Consider the following 13,142-nt stretch of genomic DNA (forward strand, 5'->3'; position numbering starts at 1 on the left):
CCAGATTATGATAATACTCAGCACTTTTGTAGCTTTCCTATCTGATTTGCAAAGCTTTTTTCTCCGCAAATGCACTTGAAGTTGGGGCTTTATGGGGCTCGATAGAATTCCTTTCAGGATTAATAAGCCTTCTCTGAACCATTTAACGAAATCTCTGCAGCATCCTCGTCCTGAATAGGGAACGGATTCCCAGCACCAAAGAGCGCTTTAATTAATTTGTCTAATTAATCGGGGGGAATGGAAGTTGTTTCCTCGCTGCAAATTGGTTCATGTTAACGGCAGCCCACGCCAGCTGAATTAGAGGGGGGCTCCCCCCACCCAGGGGTTATCTGGGGGGGTCTGAGCGGGACGTGGGATCCGATGTCGGCGCCCGCGCGGGGCCAGGCGCCGGAGCCGCTCTATAATTACTTTTGCCACGTTGCCTTTGTGGAGTCATTCATTCCCAGCCCGGCCTTATCTTGTCATCCCCCGGTGTCATTAGCAATGTTTGAATGCATTAGTGACCAGAGGCAGGTCCAGCAGGCAGCGATTAGAGCGGCCTGAGTGCTGTTTGAAATATTGGGGTTGTTCTGCTCCTTCCTATCCAAACAGCACGGTGAGGTGTCAGTGGCCAGCCCGGGGCTGCTGCGAGGGGGAAACGCTTCCCTCCTTTATCACAGGCCATTGCTTTCACAATTAACCTCCTATTAACCGGGCTCCAGCCCCACGGTGTCCGCTGAAACAGCACACGTGGTGTGGTGGCTCCAGAGGTTTGTTTAAACCAGGGATGCGCTTGGGAAAGCAGCGTCTCCCCCTCCTCACAGCTCCCTGGAAGCTGCTTCTGCTGATGCCAGGATACATCCACACACATGTGCACCTCCCAGTGCACGGGCACCCACAGCCCTGCTGTGTGGGTCACAGAGTCCCAGATTGCTTTGGGTGGGAAGGGCCATTAAAACCCATCCAGTCCCACTCCCTGCCCTGTGCAGGGACACCTCCTGCTATCCCAGGTTGCTGCAAACCCCATCCACAAGAACAGAAGGGGAAGCAGCCTGGGGGGCTGAGATTGGTCTTGCCAAATTTATGGAAGGGATTCTATCCCCTGGTTGCCTATGCACATAGAATTTTCTTTCCCTGAACTCCAGCTGATATCCCTTAAGTAGAAATTGTTGCCCCTTCCTGGCTCCCACGGCAAATTAAATCAGATACTTGGACAATTAGTACAATGATCATGTCAAGGGAACAGCCTGGAGATACAGCAAACACACCGTGTGTGTGATAGAGCTGAAAAATCTTTATAGTCCAGATATTTTACACGGAGCCCATTGATTTCCTGTCAATGGTTTTATATCCGAGCGTGTAACAGCGGCCCCGCAGCAAATACAATAAATACCGGCAGCCATCCATCCCACTGGCACTGAGCAGACACTGCAGGGGCTCAGCTCGGCCTCAGCACGCACAAATCAACCTGAAAACAAAGGCCAGCACGTAAATCCCACGAACAACCTCCACCCTTCCCGGGGTGGGAATTCCGAGGGGGAAGTGGAAGCTGCACATCTGGCAGAGCCGGTGGCTCCCCCTGCTTTAGCCAAGAGTTTGCTCTTCTTCTCCCATTAAATTTTGCAAACATATTAGAGCTTTTCATCTGTCAGCCCTAATACCGAAGGGCCGTATTAGCCCCCGGATTACCTGGGCCCTGTCTCCTGGAAACTTTGATAAGACCAGGCAGGAAAAGCTCCAGAAGGGAACACAAACATTTTGTGCTCGGAGTCTGGTTGATGGAAACGGGCAGGAGGAGATGGCAGGAGGAGTGGGAGGGCTGGACATGAAAAAATACTAATACTGACACTAATACTAATACTAACACTAATACTAATACTAATACTAATAGGAAGAAGGAGAAGAGGAAGATAAGAAGAAGAGGAAGAAGACAAGGAAGAAAAAAAAGAAGGGAAGGAGAAGAAGAAAGATGAAGAATATTATATATTATATATTATATATTATATATGCAATTATATAATTATATTATATATTATATATTAGATCTGTGATATCTTTATGATAGATTTTATTTTTATATATATATAAAAAAAAAGAAACATAGAATCATTAAGGTTGGGAAAGACCTTTAGTATCATCAAGTCCAGCTGTTAACCCAACACTGACAGAAATATATATATATATATATTATATTTAATGAATGCCATGGTGGTGTATTTTGGCTGAGTGAGTTTAAAGCCTCCACATTCAGTGTTTCATGTAACCTCTTGTAATATTTAAGAAGTTGCAGATGGGTCCTTGGAGCAGATATTGGAGCTCCCACAGTTTTCTGCAGCTGTGCATGGAAGTTGCTTTTTCCAATTGATTTTTAAGCTAATTTAAAATAGCAACCCCAACAGCCTATGTGCTAAATGCAGTACAAATGTGCATACTTTAAAATGGGGTTAAAGCAATTTCAACTGGAGATATTTCTTCGGTCTGCCTGTAGGAAAAAGAAATAAAATAAAATCAATCCTAACTTAATTGGAGGCCACAAAGCAACTTTCCCATTCACTGCTTGCTGTGAGGAACACGAGGGGCTGGATTTACAAACAGGATTTGGGGCAAGGAGCCCGAGAAACCTGTTGCATATTAAGCAGTTTTAATTTTTGCTGCTTGAAAAACCCAAGGTCTGGGGTGCTCCCAGGGATGGGAGTGGCTATTTCAGAGCTGTGGATGTGAACAGCAGTGTCAGAAACCCTTGGGAGTGCCTAAAAGCCCTGTGGAAGTGCAGAAGATTATTAGTGTCAGATCAATGCTCGTATATCTCCTGTGACCGTGGTTATTGTGCAGCTGCTGTGATGGGATCTCTGGGAATCGGGTACTGGATCAATGGATCAATCCTGCCTGCCCAGAGCCACCTCTGGATGGGCATCTTGGGATCTCCAGGGGGCTCTGAGCCAGGATTTGCACCCCAAGCCACACAAGGGGGGCTGCATGAAGGACCTCAAACCCCCTGAGGGCTCCGTGGCCAGGGCAGGGGCAGGACCGCGGAATGGCTTTCCCTCCCTCTTCAGGAGACTCAAATCCTTCCTTTCCCAGTTCTCTGAACGTGGGAAGTTTCTCTGTAAGTGTTCTACCCACACCTGCAAGGAGGGGTTGATCCTCCCTGCATCCTCCAGGTGTTGCTGTGGGGCTGCCGGGCACTGATGCCGAGTTTAATTCCTCACCAGAACAAACCCAACCAGAGATTGCAGGTACGGGGTGTGAAGACCAGAGTCCACGAGGCAAAACTCTGCAGCTCATCATATCCACACTGACATGAGTGTGGAGCAAGAAGTGGCACAAGGTTTCTCCCTGTCTCTGGGGGAGGGCAGGGCTGGCAGTGCCACGTCCTGGCTTTGCTCCGGGGACAAGGAGCTGCAGCACCACGTCGTGTCCATCACGCTGCTGCCTGAAATGGGACTCAAAAACCAACAGAAATAATAATAATAAAAAAACCCCACACAACAACAAAAGAATAAAATTCGTATTAGTGCTGGAAATTCAGCTTTCTACTTTCCTTCCTCTAGCAGAATTTAATAAACCCTTGTCCGGCCCCAGCGGCGCCGAAGCCGCACAAGCCCCGAGCAGGGAACCTCGAGGGCGGCCACACGGCACAGACACCACTGCAAGGCTTTATTAAACCCAGTCCTAGGGAAAACAGGGGATTCCTGCAGAACTGAGCAACGAACTGGAGACACAGAAGCTACAAACAAACCCCCTCCAGAGAGGAGGTTTGTTTTTTTTTAGCAAGTTGCATCTGCCTGTGAGAAACTCTGAGGGAAAGAGGGAAGAGCTGCTCAGATGGAAGTGGCAGCAGCCACAGCTGGAGGGTAGGTGAGGCACCTCTGCCAGCTCTCATGGTGGAACTGGGAAAAGTGATCACAAACCAGAGACCATTCCAACAGGGTGGATATCGGCAACCCCAAAATTCAGGTTTAAAGCAAGCAAGCCCCTTCTGCATCCTCTTTTGGGGAATTACTGGGGTTTTTTCTTTGTGAGTGGAACTAGTACAGGTGGTGCTGAGGGTCTAATGGAAGTGCATTCTCCTGCAGCCACGGCAGCCCTGCCCTGGTGTGCTGGGCTGAGGAGATGTTGGGGTTTGAGAGGAGATTTGGGTTGGGGTAAAGGTCAGGTTTGGTTTGGGGTTTGGGTTTGCGGAGGGTTCAGTTGGGTTGGGTTGGGATTGGTTTGGGTAGGGCTCAGGTTCAGGTTTGGGTTTGGGTTTGGGCTGAATTCATTTTTGAGGCTGGCTGGAGTTTGGGCTCAGGGTCAGGTTGTGTTCAGGTTTGGGATTTGGGTTTGGATTTGAGCTCCTGTTCAGGTTTTGGTTTGAGAACGTGTTCAGGTTCCAGTCCAAGTTGAATTTCCCATTCCAGTGTGAATTTGGGTTTGGGCTATGGGTCCAGGCCCCTCCCCAGAGCCACCCCCAGCTCAGGAGGATCTGGAGTGGTGGCACGGACGAGCTGCACGAGTGAGGGGCTGAGGATCCAAATCCTATTAGGATGAAAGGTGTTTGCCATCAGAGCAGAACTTTCCCAGGGCACTTCTGAAGCGGAGCCTGTCGGAAGATGACTTTTCTAAATGACTTCTCTAACTTCTCTTTTGGCTCACGTTGATAATTGGTTCATTTCCAGGTACCAGTAAGAATGTAAATATGGAATGAATCAACTTTTTCCACATTTTTTTAGCGGCCCTTTTATGAAGAACAGATTTTCCACAGAGGAAATTAAAAAGTACATAAAACTGAGGAGCCGTGGTGTTGTTGAGAACAGCATCAGCTTTCAGTGTCACTTTATAACTGGCAGTACAGGCTGTGTTTGAATGGCATTAATAGAAAGTACAAAGTTTGCTTCAATTAGCTCCGTTTTTCTTTCAGAAGAGGGATTATCATAAATCCCTGAAATAACATTTGTCCAAGAGAGATGTGTATCGTTACTTCAGAAATCTTTTATGTCTGTTTTTAAATTACACTTCCTTGTAAAAATGACTATACATTGATTTAATAAATGCACTTGATTTGTGTGTATTGCTTAAATTAAAAAAAGCCACGACACAACTCTGGTTTCCTGTACAAGGCTGTCAGAGTTTTTGCTGCAGTAAATTCTGTGAGGAGGCTCTTGGCAAGTTGTTCTGTGCACGGGCACATTAGGGAAAGGGAAAGAAGGGGTTGCAGTCGCATTTGGGTCGTGTTTCTTTGTGGGCAGAGTTAAAATAATCTTCCTCCTTGGTGCATCTGCACACGTGGGAGGGCCTGGGGTTTGGTGGAGGGTGATGGGTGTGGGTGGTTCAGAGGGCAGGACTGACCATCCCAGCCCCACACCTGGACCTCGGAGGGTCCTTCTGCTTCGGCCTCGCTGCTGAAGAAACATTTATGCCCACCCAGGTGCCCAAGCTGTGGGTCATTTCAGCACTCCTCCTGCACAGTGCTGCAATTAAACTTTCCAAACCGTGCCTCTAAAATTAATTTGGGGATGATTTTCACCACTGGCAAACCACATCCCCTCCATCCACTGCTCCACATCTCCGGGGAGGAGGAGGTGCTCTGTGCTACCTCAGGGCTGGAGGATATTCCCCCCTGCACTGGAGGAGGTGGGGACAGCAGTGACAGATGGCCAGCATGAGCTCAGGGTGGTGGCAGTGACTGCAGTCCCTGCTCAGCCCTGCCAGGGGGCAGGAGCCGATCTGGGAAATGCTCTGAACGTGTCCCAACCTCCAGGTGCCTTTGAAGTCTGGAGGAACCTGGACCCAACCTCATAAAACCCCCTAGAACTCCTGAAACTTTGTAAAGCCCATCAACTTCAGGGGTTGCACATGAGCCCATCCCAAAGGCCGTGTCCCCTTCCAGGGCAGTTCGGGGTTGCTCCGGGTGCAGGACCTGACCTGTCCTTGTGCTGGGCCGGGCCAGGAGGGATGGAATATGGAGCTGGGACTTGGATGGCCTCTCCCCTGGTGCCAGGAGGGATGAAACATGGAGCTGGGGCTTGGATGGCCTCTCCCCTGGTGCCAGGGGTGACCTGTGGGCATCACCAAAGCCCAGGAGTGCTGTGAAAATCCCAGACAAATATTTGCCCTCCCCTTGCCAGTGTGACACAGGCCTTGGCTCCCCCTGTCTGAGCAGCAAAGGTTTCCCAGAGCAGACAGGCTGCATCCCAGTCAGTGTGTGCATCATGAAAATGCAGATTACAGGACAGGCTGAGCCGTGTTTTAGTGTCACTGTCACATTAAATATTTGTTGCTTTGAGCCAGCAAATGACAGAGCCATAAAGTGCAGTTATAGCTGCATCTGAAGTGGTTTTGATGCCTAATGTGGATGCTGATATTGGAAATAAACCACATGCATTTAGCAGTAATTACACACAAGCTCTGATAACAGATTTATTTTGCAAGGGCTGAAGTGGGACTCGCAGCTGTAACAACAAACTGGGGGGGAAAAATTGCTGTGATGAGTAACTGTGGTGTGGTGAAGGTGAATTGAACTCTTTCTCAGCACTGCTTTGGGTATTTGGGGGCAGTTTCTGGGGTTTGGGGGCTTGTGATTACCCTGGGCATGGTTAAATCAGTGAATCCACAAAGTCCTTGCAGTGTCACACAGGGGTTAATATGGGATCAGCAAAATCCAGGGACAAGTTGGACAGGGCTTGGAACAGCCTGATCTAGTGGAAGGTGTCCCTGCCCATGGCAGGGGTGGGATTGGATGATCTTTTTGTCTGATTATGTCCATTTTGGTGAGGACTTTCAGGGACCTTTCATGGGAAATGCTCCCAGAAGTGGTGCCCATCGTGTCTAAAATATTGCATTTCATGGTCTTTGTTTCACCCCAGACAAATACAGGCAGTAACTCTTGATGTGCAGGAGTGAACCCCAAAATCCCTGTGGCGTGGGAAGGAGCTGGAATGGTGTGGTGGCCGTGTGGGTGCCAGTGCTGGCGGCCTCAGCCTTGGTGAAGATGCACAAGGGGCTGACGGGCAGCCTGCTTTTAATTAAAATCTCACAAAGGTCTATACATGCAGCTGACAACAGATATAATTTATCTTGTCAGCTGTCCCCACATCAGAAGTGTCCTCTTTGAAGTAACAGTAATAATAACATTAATAAAAATCCTCCCTGACTACAGCGTGGAGCACGTTGTGGCTGCCCCCCTGCCTGTGCCTGCCCTGGGTGCTGGAGCAGCTCTGGGCTGGACAAGGATCCATCACCCCACCACTGCTCCCAGGGACTCCCTCGCTATTTCTGCTCCAGGAAAAATGGATTTTCCCTGATGTTTTGGGCCTTTTTTTCGGGAGACCATCCCATGTTCTATGGGCGCATCCCCAATGGTCCTGCCCCACGCTGAGGTGCTCCAGAAAGTTTTAGAATTGAAATGATGACCGAACTTTAGGATTTCGCTCCCAGGGAGCAGGAGGATGAACCCCAATGGGCTGTGATCCACAGGGGTTCTTCCCTGGTCACCCCAATGACCCGGGGCTGTGGCAGTTCCAGCCCCCATCCCTCTCCCCCTGCCTCCACCCCTCCCCTCCAGCCCCCCAGCGCAATTATCATGCAAACCAGCGCCTCGCAGCCTCGTTAATGCCTTTCAAACCTGAAGTTCCTTGAAGTTCTGAGGGTTTAAAAAACGCTGGTCATTACTGGCAGCGTTATTTCCTGAGACACAACCGTGCCTGGGACACGCCGGGACGTGCTGGAAACAACAGCAAAGCCGCGTGGGGGGTGTTTTGGGGGATGTCGTGGAAAACACCAGAGCGCTACAATGTGCCTGTTCCTTAAATTCTGTGAGCAGTTGTAAGGCAGTCGGATCCCACCCATGGGAGCGTGTGCCCTCCTGAAACACAATTACAATGAGAATATCTCATTATCTCATTGGCTTTAGCTTACTCTTCTGTTGCCATGGTTTCAAATACACAGAGGAGCCCGAAACTAAGCGCGCTGCTAACAAAGAACATCTCCTTGTACAATGACATCAGATCGTGTCAGACAGAGCAGACTTAATTAAATACCCCCCCGACACAGGGCGAAACGCAGAAGTTGGGGACACTTTTAAGAACGGTGTTGTGCGAGGGGGGGAAGCTCTGCCAGGGCCCAGCCTGGAGGAGCCCGAAGGAGCAGCAAACACACGGATGGAGTTCTGGCAGGAAAATTGTTTACAAAACGATCTCGATCTCTCTCTCCCCTGAGCCCTCTCTGTGCCCCCTCCACGGCACTGGCCTAGTCTGTGGTGCCAAGTGACTTCGGGTGATGCTCCACAAAGGCTGGCAGGACTCGAGAGCCACCAACCCACGCTCAGCCGACCTTTTCCCCCTCCTTTTCCCCCCAGGAGCAGTTTGGCCCCTGGGGAGGGGCAGAGCCGTGTGGCTCTGGGACCCCCTGGCCAGCCGGTCCCACCACCCTTGTGGCTCCACTTCGGGTCCCCAGCGGCGGCATTAAAAATTCCACCAATCATTTATTTACCCCGGAGTATATCCCGTGACATAATGTGACAATAATGACATCCCTGGTGGTGTTAATTGATTTTGTCCTGCTAGAGGAGGTAATTTGGCGTCCACGGCAGCTTCTGGATCACGGACCTCCTGATTGTCTTGCGAGGTAATATTACTGTTAATGAAGAGAAAACATGCTTTCCTCTTTAAAAGACAATATGCTAATTAGGACAGACAATAGAGAGTCAGGGGTCATTTATTATTTTTAAACACAGAGTTAATGCTAAATGACTGGCATGGAAGTGCAAAACGCCGGTAAATTAATAAGTGCGATTCCTGGCTCATAAAATCCAACATTGCTATTAAAAGAAAAGAAGGGCATTCGTGAAATATTCCAGCCACCGGAATACTTGAAGGTGTGAATAATTAACAGCCACAAGTTAACATCCACTAGCTTGTAAAAGGTCTGATTAAAGGCAGTGTTCATCATCCACCCAACTATCACAGCTCATTGGGTCAACATCTCCTAATTAATGATTTCTTATTAGAGAGATAAAACGTGTTTTCTCAGGATAATTATTTTTAAAAAAGGAAAGAGTGTTTTCAGTGTAATGTGTGGAATAATTAGAACCCGTTTAATGGGGATGAGGCTGCCTGGGTTCCTGAGGGGGGGTTGGTGTGGCCACCAGTGGCTGCTGGTGACACCCCTGGCTGCTGGAGAGGTCCCTGGGCAGGTCCTTCACCTGGAGCCTCCTACTCAGAGCTGAATTTGCTAAAACCCAAGCCCAAAAATCCATATTTTCAACTTTCCTGGAAAGTACCATCACAGCAGCACCAGAACCAGCCACCAACCGGTGGTGCCCCAACCCCTTCTCTGGTCTCCCTCTCTGGGTGTCCCCAAACAGACCCCAGGAAGGGCACGGAGAAAAGGTTCAGTTCCTGGGTTGTGTCCCAGCCTTCTGCTGGCAGGAGCTGGTGGAGATGGCATTCCACGTGCTTGGCAACAGGTTGTGGATTTGTGGGCTGGGCAGCAGACACCAGTCAGGTCTGGGTGCAAGGCAGGGGCTGGGGTGAAGCAAATCCTCCAGCAGATACCCAGGAGAGGTTGCAGGTTGTTTAACCATCCTCTGGTGCTGCTTGTTCAAGCTGCCATCACAAAAATGCACATTTTTAGAGGCCATGCCAAAAGCAGCAAACTGAGTGTGAGGTGAGAGCAGGATGAGGGATTTGACAACCCTGATTTCAGCAGTAGCCAAGCACAGACAGACTTGTCTCTTTTACTGTATTCATGTCATTTTGATCAGGTTTAATAAAGTATTAGCTGAATTCAGGCGAAGGGAGCTGACCTTTATTGCTCTTGGCTGGAGAACTTTAAAAAATTCATCGTAGGCCATCACTGGAGGTGCCACTCTGCCCTTCATCTCACTCTGCCTCTCCTGTTCCCAGCTCAGCCTGCCTTGTGTTTCATGTGCAGAACCACAGCTCACCTGGAGCTGCCCCCTCCAGGCCTTCCAGAATCGGGGTCCAGCTGCCCTACACTCACAAGACTATTTTTTTGAGCCAAACTAGTCTGAAAACCAAACTGTGCTTAATTTTTATTTGAATTTTACAAGGCCTCCTGGAAACCTTTTTTATCGTTTTACAGTTTGAGTTCACAGGAATGAAGGACACCTTTTTTTACCTGTTTTGACCTGCTCTGCTGAATTTGTATATTTATTTTTACAGCCTTTCTTCATAGGAATAAAGGACACTTTTTCTGATCTGTTTTAACCTCCTCAGATGAACCTGTACATTTATTTAGCTCCAGAAATTGGGACTCTTTGCACTCACTTCACCTGCTGCAAAGTTCACAACAGCAGAAAGAGCTGGCATCACTTCAAACTCGGGATCACTGCTGAGGTGCTGCTTTCTGGGCTTTACTCCTTGTGCAGCTACATTAATACAACTCTTGTTTTCAACAATAATTTGGTTAATGGCTCCAGGAATGGGGTTAGTGTTTGGGGTTTGTTTAACACTGTGCAATGTAACCTTGATGAAAAAATAGCCCGTGTTTCCAATATTAAAAAAAAAATATCCCAGGAAGGTTGAAGACAATACCCTATAAATTACGGATATAAATTGAAGACAATTCCTGTAAATTAGGAATGTTGATCACTGGGTTACTGCAAACCATGTCAATCTGAATATTGGAGAGTGGGAGGAAATATTATTTTAGTGCATTAAAAATCATCCCAGGATGAGCAAATCCCTCTCAGGAAAGGATGGCAACGTCCTATTGAACCCCCTCCCAGAGTTACAGGGTGATTGTAATCCTCTAAATATCCAGCTTGGAGAGGTTGATTGAGACTGGTGCTGACAATTCTGCTCCCCCCGTGGAACAGGAGACATCACTGGGGTTGTAGGGGCTGTGGGGGGCAACCAAAAAGTGTCTCTGCTTTGGGCCATGAATTATGAAGAAAGTTGGAGACACCCAGGCCTGGTTAATGTGACAAAAGGGAGAGTAAAAGGGCAACATCCAGGAGATGGAGAGTGTCCTGGAAGGGAGGAATTAATGTGGATGAGCTGGCAGATACAGTTAATAATTGAAGAGCCACAGGTAACGGGGCTGACAGGATCTCCTGGGGCAGGTCCGAGGATCTGGGTGCCACAGGAAGGGTTTGGAAGGACTGGGATTGTTTCCTGGTCCTGCTTTGCTTTCTCTTGTTGTTGGAGATTGGGGTCAGTGCTGCCAGTGGGAACAGTCCCAGTGCTCCAGGTGGGCACTGCATCCTTCCTTCCCAACTGCAGGCTGCCCATCCCTGGGAGTGCCCAAGGCCAGCTTGGAGCAACCTGGTCCATGGAAGGTGTCCCTGCCCGTGGCAGGGGGTGGGACTGGGTGAGCTTTAAGGTCCTTCCAACCCAAACCTGCCTGGGATTCTGTGATCCTGTAGTGTCACCCATGATCCTACCGTGTCCCCTGTGATCCTCACTGGAGCAAGTGATCAGAGGAGAATGGGTTGAGGCAGACCTGGCAATTCAGGCCTGAACCCAGAGGAGGGAGGTGCTGGTTTGTCCCAGTCGTGGGGCCACACAAACAACAACAAAGAGCTCTGGTGACAGCAGTCCCCGAGGTTCAGGGGGCTTGGGCTTTCATTTACCTTTTAAACACCGATTTCTAAGCGGTGCCCTGCATTAAAAGCATCTCCTGGTGCTCATTTGCATTTGAAGAAGAGAAGTTCAAGCTCTTAAAACTCCAAACTGCGAGTGGAGCTGGGGCTGATGAGCCAATATTTACACTGGCTTCATTTTGGGGACTAAATGGCACTTTAGTCCCGGTTTAATGAGGGAGCTCTGCGCATGCCCCTGCGCTGGTTTGGACCTGCTCTAATGATCTGGGGGAGTGGCCACGCTTTAATGATGCGCTTTAATAATTTATCAATAGAGTTTGTAAGTGCTAATTTGCACTTTTAGGTGCACATTCTCCTTTTGAAGCCGCCGTACAACCCCCTATTAATGTTAATGGGAGTTGTGCTCACATTAAAAGGAGATTATACCCCCAAGGTGTTTAACATCTGACTTACCCAGGCCTGGAATCGCATCGCTGAATGTCACTCCTTTCATTTGGGAAGATGGCTTTTGGTCCTGCTGTCACCACAAGAGCGAAGGCAAAGACAACTTCAAGGGAGGGATAAAAAAAAAATTGGGAAGTGGCAAGTCAGTGCACCAGCCTTGACTTCTCAATCTTGGGCTTAAATCCAGTCTGAGCACGAGGGTGGCGATGGAGCAGCTCTGTTGAGACGGGGCCACCAAAGGCGACGGCGTCACCCACGGCGGTCACGGGGGCTGCTGAGGCGTGGGCAGGAGGTTAATTTATGCCCAGGAAGAAGGAGAAGGCCAGAGTAGTCTGGAAGAGGGATTTCCTGCACGGGGTGGAGTGTTTAGGAGAGGCTCTGATCACTTCTGGGGGCAGTTTTTGCCGTGGCATCGAACGCCGTGTCCAGGGATTGACATCTCGTCAAGGGCAAGGAGGGGAAGGCCCGTATTTATCAAATCACTTCAGCAGAAATTTAAACCCGATCTACTTGGCAGGAATTAATTGGGTTAAATGACACATCTGAGGATCGATGCAGGAGGTTTTCACCTCTTAACCCTTTCCTAAGCCCTCACCTACTAATAACTGGGATTTGGGAAGATGAAGGGAGGAGCAGGGAGTTATTTGGGGCAGGCTGGTTTGCACAGGGGAACTGATGCAGAGAGGGGTGTGCAGACAGAGGGGAGAGGATTAATTAGCTACTGAAAACTATCCTTTTCCCCAGAAATGATATCCAAACTGCTCCAGGCTCGACCACTCACCTGAGGTCTTCAGATTCACACTTAACTCCTTTCCAGGGGTTTTGGGAGCGAGCAGATTATCTCCCTGGGGTCACCTGGGGTCAGATGTCCTGGCTGTGTGTCCCCAGCTGCTTGTGCACCCCCAGCTCCCCACTGGTGGGACGAGGAGCAGAAAAGCCCTTGCCCTGCTCAGCAGTAACAACTTGCCTGGGTTACCAACCCTGCTCCCAGCACACATCCAAACCACAGCCCCATCCCAGCCACTGGGAGGAAAATTAACTCTGCCCCAGCCAGAGCCAGCACACGTTAATCAGGAGTGAGGCAGAGCAGGCTGAGCCTGCTCATGAATTATGCATTTGCCCCACCTGGGAGTTAATATTTACCATATCTTGCTGAAATCCATTAGGAAGAACA

At 49.2% G+C, this 13,142-nt stretch overlaps 1 protein-coding gene across 1 annotated transcript in view; it reads right to left on the reverse strand.

Annotated features, from left to right (window-relative positions):
* LOC126636356 (lysosomal amino acid transporter 1 homolog) overlaps positions 1 to 13,142 on the reverse strand; it is an 82,156-nt gene that overhangs the window by 47,942 nt on the left and 21,072 nt on the right.

Source organism: Myiozetetes cayanensis, unplaced genomic scaffold, assembly GCF_022539395.1.
Source record: "Myiozetetes cayanensis isolate MyiCay16 unplaced genomic scaffold, myiCay2020 scf13, whole genome shotgun sequence".
Classification (NCBI taxonomy): Eukaryota; Metazoa; Chordata; class Aves; order Passeriformes; family Tyrannidae; genus Myiozetetes; species Myiozetetes cayanensis.